The 12,072-nt window shown below is 44.0% G+C and overlaps 1 protein-coding gene across 3 annotated transcripts in view; it reads right to left on the bottom strand.

The window, feature by feature from the left end:
- LOC144480545 (cadherin-18) overlaps positions 1 to 12,072 on the bottom strand; it is a 680,005-nt gene that overhangs the window by 646,111 nt on the left and 21,822 nt on the right. The gene's annotated exons all lie outside the window — the stretch shown is intronic.

The raw sequence follows: 12,072 nt of genomic DNA, 5'->3' as shown, positions 1-12,072 counted from the left end.
CCAGTGACAACGTTGTATTGGATGTAATGTGACCAATAGGAAGAAGATGTAAAGGTCAGCTGACACAGTAAACCATGGAGCCAATTACAAAGTGATGTAAGAGTCAGCTGACTAGCTGATTCACTGTGAAAAAAAGAACTGTGTAGAATTGTGGGGAGCTTGGAGTGGCCCAGGGTGAGGCACCAAGTTTGGAGTAATGATGTTTCTTTATTAAACCCTTTCTTTGATTTATAAGCTGGAGTAAATTTTGTTGTATTTTCATTAGCTGCATTTTGAAGAGTTCCTTCTGAGGAAACAACTTGTTGGTCTTCAGTTTCAATAATTTCACCAGTACATTTTCATTACTAACTTCATCTTCATTAGAATTGTATTTCACCACAATTCCTTTGTGTCTTTTAATGTGAAGACAGACACAATATATTCAACTTCTCTACCACTTTCTCCATCCCCATTCCAATGCATGTCATTTACTATTTTGAAGAATTGTGCACAAATTGGCTGGTGCTACATAACAAGAAGTCAACACAATTCAGAATTAAATGTGTCGAGCATGTTGTTCGGGAGCATCACACAATATGACAATATATCATGGTTTCAATTCATAGCTGATAAAAATGTTGACAAAGTCTGGAGCTTTAACCTGTTCTGACAAAGCAATTATCCTTTTTCAAAAAGGATGAATAAGGAATGTGTGTTTTTTTTCACCCTTCTCAGTATCTTATCACAAGAGAGTATTATTTATTTACATAGTCTTATGGTTTCTATAAATTAATGCAGAATATCCAATCATAACAGAGGAGGCCATGGGGTGATATCTGACCCTGCTATCGGGTTTAATTTTCTGTTCCTATTAAGAAAGCATGGTTTGCATGTTCTCTGATATTAATACATCTCCAGAAGCAAGTTAAAGCTTATCAAATTTGTTTAGGTGAGGGTAGGGAATTATTTGCTTCATTTCCTTTTTAAAAAATTCTTATAATGTTTTAAACTTAAAGGGTTTAGTCATGGCCGGAGAGCTTGAAGCTGTGGTTTGATCTTCTTGCTCCATGTGGGAGGCCGGGCACATTTTCAGTGTCCGGGGCCAGCATGTGTGCAGGAAATGTGTCTAGCTGCAGTTCCTGGAAGTTCAAGTTTCGGAGCTGGAACAGCGGCTGGGGACACTGTGGAGCATCCGTGGGTTTGAGAGCATTGTGGATTGCACATTTAGGGAGGAGGTCACACTGCAGCTGAAGGGACTTGAGGAAGGAAGGGAATGGGTGACCACCAGACAGTCCAAGAGATGTAGATAGGTACTTCAGGAGTCCCCTGGGGTCTCGCTCACAAACCGGTATTCCATTTTGGAGGTTGATGAAGGTGCTGGATCCTCCAGGCAGTGCAGACAGAGCCAAGCTTCTGACACTACAAACAGCCTGTCTGTACAGGAGAGGGTGGGAGAGAGACAGGGCAATAGTAATAGGGGTTTCTATTGTCAGGGGTACAGATAGGCATGACTGCGACTCCAGGATGGTATGTTGCCTCCATGGTGCTAGGGTCCAGGATGTCAATGAATGGCTGCAGGGCATTCTGAAGGGGGAGGGTGATAGGGCAGAGGTCATGGTACATGTTGGTACCAATGACACAGATAGAAAGAGGGATGAGATCTTGCATCAAGGATTCAGGGAGTTAGGCAATAGACTAAGGAGCAGGACCTCTCGGGTTGTAATCTTGGGATTACTCCCAGTGCCACGTGCTAGCAAGCACAGAAATAGGAGGATAATGCAGATGAATGGGGAAGGTGGGACCTGTACAAATGGGATGGTCTACATCTGAATTTAAACTAATTTGGCAGGGGGAGGGCACACAGACTGTTAGCAGAATAAGGGCACAGAATCATACAGCAAAACAAACAAGTCAAAGGGAGTGCAGCTGTATTAAGTTTGAAGGGAATAAGGCCAGGCTGGATGGCGTCTATTTTAACACCAGGAGTATTGCAGGTAAAACGGATGAGTCGAGGGCGATGATTGACACATGGAAGTGTGATATAGCCGCCATCACAGAGACATGGTTAAAGGAAGGACATGATTGGCAACTCAACATTCCGGGATATGGAATCTTCAGGCGAGACAGGGGAATGGGTAAAAGAGGACGAGGGATTGCATTATTAGTTCAGGAGTCAGTTACTGCAGTCAGGAGAGATGATATCTTAGAGGGGACATCAAATGAAGCTTTGTGGGTACAGCTTAGGAATAAAAAAGGAGCAACCACATTGTTAGGTGTTTATTATCGACCCCCAGATAGTCAGCGGGATATTGAGGAGCAAATCTGTGCTCAGTTTGTGTTAGTGTGTAAAAACAATAACAATAGGGTTATTATATTAGGTGATTTCAACTTTCCCAACATTAACTGGGATATACATAGTGTGAAGGGCTTGGATGAAATAGATTTCTTGAAATGTGTACAGGAGAACTTTTTAAATCAATATGGGGTGGGTCAAACAAGGGAGGGAACTGTGCTGGACCTGATTCTGGGGAATGAAGCTGGACAGGTGGTTGAGGTGGTGATGGGGGAGCATTTTAGTGATAGCGATCACAACATGGTACAATTCAAGTTTGTCATGGACAAGGAAATAGACAAGTTGCAAAAAAATGTTTTGGATTGGAGAGAGCGGATTTTAGTAAAACAAGATTAGATCTGGCCAAGATAGATTGGGAACAGCTATTAATGGGAAAATCTACAGAAGAGCAGTGGGGGGCATTGAAAAAGGAAATGGGGAGGGTGCAAGCCCAACATGTTCCCTCTAGGATGATAGATAGGAATAACAAGCCCAGAGAACCATGGATAATCAGAGATTTTCAGGATACAATGAGAAGGAAAAGAAAGGCTTTTAAAAAATACAAGGGGATCAAATCAGTGGAGGCATTAGTGAGGTATAGAAAGTGCAAAGTGGAGTTTAAGAAAGCAGTTAGGAATGCAAAGATGGGATACGAGAAAGCTCTGGCTGGTAAAAGTAGGGAAAATCTTAAGATATTCCATAAGTATATCAATGGGAAGAAGATAACCAGGGAAAGAGTAGGGCCCATCTGTGGGTGGAGCCACAGGACATTGGTAGAGTGTTGAGTGAATACTTCACATCCGTTTTCAAGAGAATGAGGACGATGGTATGGAATTCAGGCAGAGAGACTGTGGGGCTCTTGAGCAAATTGATATAGGGAAGGACAAGGTATTGGAGCTGTTGGCAGCCTTAAAAGTGGATAAATCTCCAGGTCCAGATGAATTACATCCCAGGCTGCTGTGGAAGTCAAGGGAGGAGATTGCAGGGGCTCAAATTTTCAATTCCTCTCTGGCCACATGGGAGGTGCCAGATGACTGGAGAACAGCTAATGTGGTTCCGCTGTTTATGAAGGGTTGTAGAGATAAACCAGGGAATTATAGTCAATGAGACTCACATCAGTGATAGGGAAACTATTGGAGAAACTTCTGAAGGAGAGCATCTTCACCTGGAGAGGCAAAGCTTGATTAGGGGTAGTCAGCCTGGCTTCATCAGAGGGAGGTCATGCCTCACAAATTTGATTGAATTTTTTGAGGAGGTGACCAAGTGTGTAGATGAGGGTAGTGCAGTCGATGTAGTTTATATGGATTTCAGTAAAGCCTTTGACAAGGTCCCACATGGGAGACTTGTAAAAAGGTAAATTCACACGGGATACAGGGTAATTTGATAAAGTGGATTCAAAATTGGCTCAGTTGTAGGAGACAGAGGGTGATGACAGAAGGCTGCTTTAGTGACTGGAAACCAGAGTCCAGTGGCGTACCACAGGGATCTGTGTTGGGCCCCCTATTATTCATTATTTATATAAATGACATTGATGGCTATGTGGGGGGTAGGATTAGTAAGTTTGTGGATGACACAAAGATTGAACGGGTGGTTAACAGTGAGGCGGAGTGTCTTGGGCTACAAGAAGATATAGTTGGAATGGTCAAATGGGCAGATCAGTGGCAGATAGATTTAACCCTGAAAAGTGTGAGGTGATACACTTTGGAAGGAGCAATTTGACAAGAAAGTACTCAATGAATGGTAGGATACTAGGAAGTTCTGTGGGAAAAAGGGACCTTGACATGTTGTCCACAGATCTCTGAAAGCGCAAGGGCATGTTCGTCGGGTGGTGAAAAAAGCATATGGGACACTTGCCTTTATCAATCAAGGCATAGATTACAAAAGCAGGGAAGTCATATTGGAGTTGTATAGAACTTTGGTGAGGCCACAGCGAGAGCACTGTGTGCAGTTCTGGTCGCCACATTGTCAGAAGGATGTGATTGCACTGGAGGGGGTGCAAAGGAGATTCACCAAGATGCTGCCTGGGATGGAGCATTTAAAAGTTATGAAGAGAGATTGGATAGACTTGGGCTGTTTTCATTGGAGCAGAGAAGACTGAGGAGCAACCTGATCGAGGTATACAAGATTATGAGGGAGATGGACAGAGTGGATAAGGAGCAGCTGTTCCCCTTAGTTGAAGGGTTGGTCATGAGGGGACATAGGTTCAAGGTGAGGGGCAGGAGGTTTAGGGGGGATGTGAGGAAAACCTTTTTTACCCAGAGGGTATTAACGGTCTGGAATGCACTGCCTGGCGGGGGTGGTAGAGGCGGGTTGCCTCACATCCTTTAAAAAGTATCTGGATGAGCACCTGGCACATCATAACATTCAGGGCTATGGGCCAAGTGCTGACAGATGGGATTGGGTGGAAGTTCAGTTGTTTCTAATGTGTCGGTGCAGACTCGATGAGCTGAAGGGCCTCCTCTGCACTGTATGATTCAATGATTCTAAATTTAGCCAGCGTAGACATGATGGGCCGAAGGGCCTCCTCTGCACCATAACAATTCTGTGATTCTGTGAATTCTGCTGAGAACACAAATGGAGGAAGTTGCAGCGAATGTCGCAAAAATAATTTTTTGGACGATTGCAACAACACAGGAAACAATATTGTGTATGTAATTTTAAACATGGAGAGACTGAAAAATCTGGGATATGAGCATGAGACAAATGGAATTGAACATCTAGACAATATGGCAAATCAATGCAAAATATGAAACAAGAGAGCAAAATATTAATTGACAGAACTTCAGTTCAGTAAATACATTTTGCCTCTCCTACAATGTTTGGTCACTATTCTGCAACAGAATTGAGGATTTTGGTGACATAAAGGAGACTGATGCATGTCATACTTGTTAATTTAATGAAGGCACTAATCTCTCTAAAAACATAATAATTGGATCAACTTCTTTTGATGGCAAAACTTTCAATGTTAGGAACCAGGGAAAGAAAGATTGTCCTCAACTGCTGGTGATGGCGAACAGCTTGAGGAGGAGTGTGGGAACAGAAGGAGCCCTCTCCACCGGTAAGGTTAGCAATGTCACTTTCCCCGTTTGAAATCCAAGAGAACCAACAACTGGAGCAGACTCAAAGAAAAAAGAACAAAGAACAATACAGCACAGGAACAGGCCCTTTGGCTCTCCAAGCCTGCGCCGCTCATGTGCCCACTAGACCATTCTTTTGTATCCCTCTATTCCCAGTCTGTTCATGTGGCTATCTAGATAAGTCTTAAACAATCCCAGCGTGTCCGCCTCAATCACCTTGCTTGGGAGTGCATTCCAGGTCCCCACCACCCTCTGTGTAAAATACGTCCCCCTGACATCTGTGTTGAACCTTGCCCCCCTCACCTTGAACCTGTGACCCCTTGTGTTCGTCACCTCCGACCTGGGAAAAAGCTTCCCACTGTTCACCCTATCTATGCCCTTCATAATTTTATACACCTCTATTAGGTCGCCCCTCATCCTCCATCTTTCCAGGGAGAACAATCCCAGTTTACCCAATCTCTCCTCATAGCTAAGACGCTCCATACCAAGCAATATCCTGGTAAACCTTCTCTGTACTCTCTCCAAAGCCTCCACGTCCTTCTGGTAGTGTGGCGACCAGAACTGGACGCAGTATTCCAAATGTGACCTAACCATCGTTCTATACAGCTGCAACATCATATGCCAACTTTTATATTCTATGCCCCGTCCAATAAAGGCAAGCATGCCATATGCCTTCTTCACCACCCTCTCCACCTGTGCTGCCACCTTTAAGGATCTATGGACTTGTACACCCAGGTCCCTCTGTGTGTCTATACTCCTGATGGTTCTGCCATTTATTGTATAGCCCCCCCCCCTTACATTAGATCTACCGAAATGCATCACTTCGCATTTTTCTGGATTAATTTTGAATCGATGGGCCAAATGGCCTAATTCTGCTCCTATATCTTATGGTCTTATGACCTTATGGAGTCTCCTCTATGGAGTCTTGTATGTGGCTATCCGATTCAGATTGTTGCATTTAAATGTCTCATTACCATTCAGCTCATTTACATTCCAGACTAGTTTGTTTTTCAACCTACGGCAGATGGCGATTTCCAAAAAGGAACAAAGAAACTTAAGAGAAGCAGCAGGCCATTCAGCCTATCAAACCTGCTTGCCAATTCAAGGTGATCATGGCTAATCATCTACCTCTATCAAGAAGGAAATATATTCTTCAGTTCCATTCCTGGGGATCTACTATCCCTCAAAGAGGGCAACTTGAGCTCTCCCACTCCTTCCTGTGATTGTTCCAAGGCTGTAACTGACAAGTAGCACTGAGTATCTGATTAATCACAGAAGAATCAGAGAATCAGCAGAAGGAAGCCATTCGATCCATTCGTGACTCTCCGATAGAGTGTCTAATCCAGGCCCACCCCCCACCCAATCCCCGTAACCACACACATTTTACCATCGTTAATCCCAATCTGTATAGCTTGGGACACTAAGGGGCAATTGAGCCTGGCCAATCCACCGAATCGGCACATCTTTGGAGTCTGAGGGGAAACCGCAGCTCCCAGAGGAAACCCATGCAGATACGGGGAGAACGTGCAAACTCCACACAGACAGTCACCTGAGGCCGGAATTGAACCCGGGTCCTGGCGCTGTGAGGCAGTAGCGCTAACCACTGTGCCACCACATTGTTGACAGCTTGGGTTTTTTAAGAGATGAGGCTTGAGGTTTCACTTCCAATCAGCCCTTGGCTCATGTCTCTGGGTGTATGTACCAGGCATGGTATTTCAGGCAGAATTTGAATGCTGCTTGAATTTCTCCACAATGACCTTTATTGCCAATGTCACTGTTCTGCATTCCTAATCACTGAAGCAGCCTCTGCCTAAATGCAACAAGACCTGGACAATATCTCGGCTTGAGTTGGCAAGTGGCAAGTCACATTCACACCACACAAGTGAGAGGCAATGACCATCACCAACAGGAGAGAATCGAACCATTGCCCCTTGACATTCAATGGCATTATCATTGTTGAATTCCCCACTAGCAACATCCTGGGCTAACCATTGACCAGAAACTGAACTGGACTAGCTATGTAAATACTGTGGCTACAGGAGCAGGTTAGAGGCTAGGAATCCTGTGGTGAGTAACTCGTTTCCTGACTCCCCAAAGCCTGTCCAACATCTACAAGGTAAAGACCAGGAATGTGATGGAATACTCTCCACTTGCCTCGATGTGTGAATCTCCAACACCATCCAGGACAAAGCAGCTCGATTGGCATCCAATTCCAAACATTCAGTCCCTCCACCATTGACACACAGTGGCAGCTGTGTGTACCACCTACAAGATGCACTGCAGGAACTCACCAAGGATCCTTAGGCAGCACCTTCCAAACTTACAACTTCTACCACTTAGAAGGACAAGAGCAGGAGATAAATGGAATGACCACCACCTGGAGTTTCTTCTCCAATTCAATCCCCATCCTGACTTGGAAATACATCACCTTTCCTTCATTGTCACTGGGTCAAAATCCTGGAACTTCCTCCCGAACAGCACTGACGACACCACCATAGTGGGTCGTATCTCAAACAATGACGAGACAGAGTACAGTAATGAGATAGAGAATCTGGTGAACTGGTGTGGCAAAAATAATCTCTCCCTCAATGTCAACAAAACGAAGGAGATTGTCATCGACTTCAGGAAGCGTAAAGGAGAACATGCCCCTGTCTACATCAATGGGGATGAAGTAGAAAGGGTCAAGAGCTTTAAGTTTTTAGGTGTCCAGATCACCAACAACCTGTACTGGTCCCCCCAAACCGACACTACAGTTAAGAAAGCCCACCAATGCCTCTACTTTCTCAGAAGACTAAGGAAATTTAGCATGTCAGCTACAACTCTCACCAACTTTTACAGATGCACCATAGAAAGCATTCTTTCTGGTTGTATCACAGTTTGGTATGGCTCCTGCTCTGCCCAAGACTGCAAGAAATTACAAAAGGTCATGAGTGTAGTCCAATCCATCGCGCAAACCAGCCTCCCATCCATTGACTCTGTCTACACTTCCCACTGCCTCAGCAAAGCAGCCAGCATAATTAAGGACCCCACATATCCCGGACATTCTCTCCTTCACCTTCTTCCTTTGGGAAAAAGATACAAAAGCCTGTGGTCACGTACCAACCAACTCAAGAACAGCTCCTTCCCTGCAGCTGTCAAACTTTTCAATGGACTTACTTTGCATTAAGTTGACCTTTCTCTACACCCTAGCTATGATTGTAACACTACATTCTGCACTCTCTCATTTCCTTCTCTATGAACGGTATGTTTTTTCTGTATAGCGCGCAAGAAACAATACTTTTCACTGTATGTTAATACATGTGACAATAATAAATCAAATCAAATCAAATCAAATGGATCGTCCTACACTTCATAGATTGCAGCAGTTCAAGAAGGCAGCTCACCACCACCTTCTCAAGGGCAATTAGAGATGGGCAATAAATGTTGGCCGAGCCAGCGATGCCCACATCCCATGAATGAATTTTTGAATTGATGGACTTGAATTGTTTACAGATTAACTGCACAAATTAGAAACTGCATCAGAAACTCCGCAATAAAGGTACCAATGGAGGTTCGGGGACATGCATTTCCTACTGTATCATCTCGTTTGACTGCTTAATTAACATTTAAGCTATAGAATTATCAGTACTGGAAGCGGCTGTCGGAGCGATTGCTTTTAGTTTAGACTAGAGTGATTGTAGATTTCAAGTGTGGCTATAGAAGCAGCTGGCTATGGAGATCAGTGGGCAATATTTCCACAAGACAAAGTCTGTAGCAACAGCAGTAGAGCACGCACAAGTCCCTCGCTGAATTTCATGCTGAAGATCAGAGATAATCTGGAAATCATCAGCATATGAACTATAGATTGGCTACACTCGAGCCTTGTGGAAGGAACACTGCTGAAATTAAATCTCTGGGTTCTTCAACCGAGGGACATTGAACTTCTGTTTGCATCATTTGTTGCAATGTCTCAAATTTCTTTGAGTGTCGTGCACAGATACTTAGAGAGTGAAGAGAAAACGTTCTGTATGTGCCGAAACTCCCTAGTGCGTATACCGATGATGCAGCTGTATAGAACACTGGTTAGGCCACATTTGGAGTACTGCGTCCAGTTCTGGTCACCGCACTACCAGAAGGACGTGGAGGCATTAGAGAGAGTGCAGAGAAGGTTTACCAGGATGTTGCCTGGTATGGAGGGTCTTAGCTATGAGGAGAGATTGGGTAGACTGGGTTTGTTCTCCATGGAAAGACGGAGAATGAGGGGAGATCTAATAGAGGTGTACAAGATTATGAAGGGGATAGATAGGGTGAACGGTGGGAAGCTTTTTCCCAGATCAGAAGTGACGATCACGAGGGGTCACGGGCTCAAGGTGAGAGGGGCAAAGTATAACTCAGATATTAGAGGGATGCTTTTTACACAGAGGGTGGTGGGGGCCTGGAATGCGCTGCCAAGTAAGGTGGTGGAGGCCGACACGCTGACATCGTTTAAGACCTACCTGGATAGTCACATGAGCAGCCTGGGAATGGAGGGATACAAACGAATGGTCTAGTTGGACCAAGGAGCGGCACAGGCTTGGAGGGCCGAAGGGCCTGTTTCCTGTGCTGTACTGTTCTTTGTTCATATTGATTGCGAATTGTACGTATAATGTAATACTCAGACTATAAATCTAAAAAAACAAAGCCTATATTAAAAAACAGATAAACAACAAAATCTCAGCAAGACAACATAATCTAACTTCTCTTGAGATACCAATTCCTCAAGAGGATGCTGTCACGTTGGAAACCATACAGCCCATTTTCAGAAACTGTGAGTGGCTTAAACCAGAGGCGTTCCACGAATTAAATAGGAGAAGATACCTTGGGAAGATGGTGCTGATCCCCGGCCTGTCAATTAGCCAGAATATCTGGAAGAAGTTACATCTTTCTCCTCCTTATCATGAATCTCAGCCAAGTCACTGGAGCAATTACAGTAAACTGGAGGGACCCACATGTTCCCCTCATCACTGTGAGCCTGTATAACCAACAAGACTGATTTAACTGGAGGACATCAATTCCTCCTACAATAGTGAAAGTGAACCAGTAAGATTTATTGAGGCTTCCAGAAAAGGAAGTGCGAGATAACAATGTTCCTCCTATTATAGTTTAAGTTTATTCAGCCTTAAACAATTATCTTCTTAAAAATTAAAATTGAAGTTTACTAGCCCTGATTTACCAAGAATATTCCCTCAATCTCCTTTGATGAGGCATCAGCAGAATCCCTGGAGGGTTGGTTTTGATGGTCGATTCCCTGATTTGCCAGCATTACAGCTGCTAATGAACATCCAGGTACACGTCTACTGAATAAGGGGATTACAGATACTCTCTTAAAAATCTGGCATGTAAAAGGTTCATACACTTTCAAGCTGATTTAAGGACCCAGCCAAATTTTCTCATGTCCTTCGGATCCATGCTTTCAGACAGCAGGAAGAAATCTCAGGGGACCACTCGAAATAGGAATCAGTGGGTGGAATTTTCCCCATTCACCAAACTCCCTCACTCACTGAACTACCCCATTCACCAAACTCCCTCACTCAACAAACTCTCCCCATTCACCAAACTCCCTCACTCACCAAACTCCCCCATTCACCAAACTTCCCCATTCACCAAACTTCCCCCTCACCGAACTCCCCCCTCACCGAACTCCACACTCATCAAACTTTCAGATATGCACTCAGTTCTTCAGCTGCACTCATTTGTCTTAGCTGTATGAAAGAACCTTGAATTTAAACTTTGGAAGCCCATAGATCAGTATTCTCCCATTGTACCTTTGTACCTGATGTGGAGATGCCGGCGTTGGACTGGGGTAAGCCCAGTAAGAAGTCTCACAACACCAGGTTAAAGTCCAACTGGTTTATTTGGTAGCAAATACCATAAGCTTTCGGAGCTTGCTGCTCCTTCGTCAGATGGAGTGGTCTCTGTTCTCCAACAGTGCACCAGCTGTTCTGTCTGGAGACAATACACATCTCTTTAACCTGTGTTTAATGTTCCCTCCAACCACATTATCTGTACCTTTTAAGACCTGGCTGGCTGTAGAGATTTGCATTCTAATTAGTATTCTGTAACTTGATTTCTGTGTCTGTGCACTGTTGGAGAACAGAGACCACTCCATCTGACGAAGGAGCAGCACGCTCCGAAAGCTTATGGTATTTGCAACCAAATAAACCCGTTGGACTTTAACCTGGTGTTGTGAGACTTCTTCCTTTGTACCTGTACAGCTCTAGACTTCCTGTTCAACTCAATGACCAATACCTATTCCAGCAGAGAAAACAAGATGGAAAAATGCAAAAAGGACATGAGCTATCAAAATGTTCTAGTGGATATGCCCTGGACTTCCTGTGCATTTTTGTACATGTTCCTTCTCTGAAAATCTCAAAATGTGGTGCATCTTAACCCCTCACCCCAAATGTTGACTGATAGAGTATTTCAGTACAGTTGAGGTTCAAGTTCAGTTTCCTCTACACTCATATTCACAAGATAAGTAGAGATATGAAAGGTCATGCAGCTTATTGTGTTCAATCTTCCAAATCCTCCGACTTTGTCAACCATCCTTCTTTAATAAATGATTGTAGGATGTCTGTCACACTTGGATATTTGAACATCCATTCCAAATAGCATTCGCTGTGAGAAGGACATCATTAGCCCTAAATATACCTTTCACTAGTCCTC

This window comes from Mustelus asterias, chromosome 2 (assembly GCF_964213995.1).
Source record: "Mustelus asterias chromosome 2, sMusAst1.hap1.1, whole genome shotgun sequence".
In the NCBI taxonomy this organism is placed as follows: Eukaryota; Metazoa; Chordata; class Chondrichthyes; order Carcharhiniformes; family Triakidae; genus Mustelus; species Mustelus asterias.
This window is presented reverse-complemented; position numbering and strand designations above follow the sequence as displayed.